This window comes from Cupressus sempervirens, chromosome 5 (assembly GCF_028749045.1).
Source record: "Cupressus sempervirens isolate cs-2001-9-10 chromosome 5, ASM2874904v1, whole genome shotgun sequence".
NCBI classification, from domain to species: Eukaryota; Viridiplantae; Streptophyta; class Pinopsida; order Cupressales; family Cupressaceae; genus Cupressus; species Cupressus sempervirens.
The window spans coordinates 117,366,133-117,367,872 of NC_143122.1; the positions used below are offsets into that span (position 1 = coordinate 117,366,133).

The 1,740-nt window shown below is 34.3% G+C and overlaps 1 pseudogene; it reads right to left on the reverse strand.

Moving 5' to 3' along the window:
• Nucleotides 1-441: 441 nt before the first annotated feature.
• LOC149554793 (geraniol 8-hydroxylase pseudogene) lies at nucleotides 442-929 on the reverse strand (annotated as a pseudogene).
• Between the last annotated feature and the right edge of the window lie 811 nt (nucleotides 930-1,740).

Consider the following 1,740-nt stretch of genomic DNA (forward strand, 5'->3'; position numbering starts at 1 on the left):
ATTATTGTAGGGAAAGTCAGTCAACTTACTAAATCTATTATGACACCTCCATTCTAAACGGCATTATCATATTAGACTTTGTGATCCAACGTGTTGAAGAAATTACCTTAATAATGAAGAATTAATACAAGTGATGTTGCAGGTGTAGTGGGATTGCTTCCAAATTTTGACTCTTCCACAATACCACTCTAAATATATAGTCAATGTCTAGTTCCTTTGTGCTCATTCCATTAGGAAGACTCCAGTCGAAGGAATGAACCAACGAAGACAAAATTAAATGAAGCATCTTATCAGCCAAAGGAAGCCCTAGGCATATTCTTCTCCCTACTCCAAATGGTATAAGCTCAAAATCTTGTCCCTTAAAGTCCAAAGTAGCTCCCTCTCCCTCCAAAACCTCTCTCGCATAAATTTGGAAGGCTCCTTCCAACACAACAGGATCCCTCACAATCGCAAATGCCCTATTTCATAAGATCTTGATGCTTTATAAGGGTTCAAAAGAGGACCAGGAGGATACAGTCGAAGCACTTCTTTCACCATTGCATGAAGGTAAGGTAGATGATCAATATCAGATTCCTCCACTCTTCTACTATGACCTACAACCTCCTCTAACTCCCCTTGGACTTTTTCCATTTTATCTAGATTATGAATGAGTTTTACCATTGCCCATTCTATTGTTGCACTAGTGATGTCAAAACCAGCAATTAACAGATACTGCATTATCAAAACACCCCATCCTCATTAACCAACGCTGCCACTCTCATCTTCAGCCCTAACTTGGCCTCCTCATTAGCATATGACAACATTGATTGCCAGGATTTCAATAACACCGCCGTTGCCACACTCGTCTCCACGCACCCCCTATACATAGATGCCCCTTTCTCAAAAACCTTCGCCTTTGCCTCCTCCAGCCTATCAAACCCTTCTTCCATTTTCGTCCTCAGAAACAATGAGTTTTTCCCACTTTTTAAAAAATTTTAACATATGAAGCTTGTGTTGGTCGAAAATTCGACCAACAAGGGCATGGATTTTTTAAAAAAAGATATTTTTCCTTGCATATTTCGACCAATCTAAAACATTTTAATAGATGGTCAAAAAATTTGGTCGAAAATTGGGGTAAAATGTACTAGTGTAACTTCTAAATAATTAAACAAAGTTATTTAATTAAATGAGAAGCCATTCCTAATTAATTAAATGAAGTTATTTAATTAAATAAGAAAAGTGTCTCTAATTAATTAAAGATTATTTAATTAAATAGAAAAAGTAATTATGAGAGCATATCTCATTTTATTAAATTAAATATCTCAAAAAAATCTCTCTTCAGTTCAAAAACAGAAATTTCCAATTCACTATTGATAAAAAATGAGTTAAAATAAATTAACTCCTTTTTCTACTCAAATTGAATCAACTAACTCCTTATTTTACTCAAATTAAATCTGTTAACTCCCTTTAATTTGGAAATCTCTCTATATGACTGAACTTCAACTTTAATCCTGACCGTTGATTGAAATCGATCTCAACTGTTGATGAATTCCAGGAAAGTGTATTTAAGAGACCCTCATCTCTTCATTTTGAAAGGTTGAATGAGAATTTGTATCGAATTGTTGCTAGAATTCATACTCACATTTGCTCATATTCACATATGCAAAGATCAAGTTTGACCAAAAGTTGACCAGATTTAACCACGGTTGACTTAAGTTGACTAGTTTCAAAAAGAATTTTCAAATAATTAAATGAAATTAT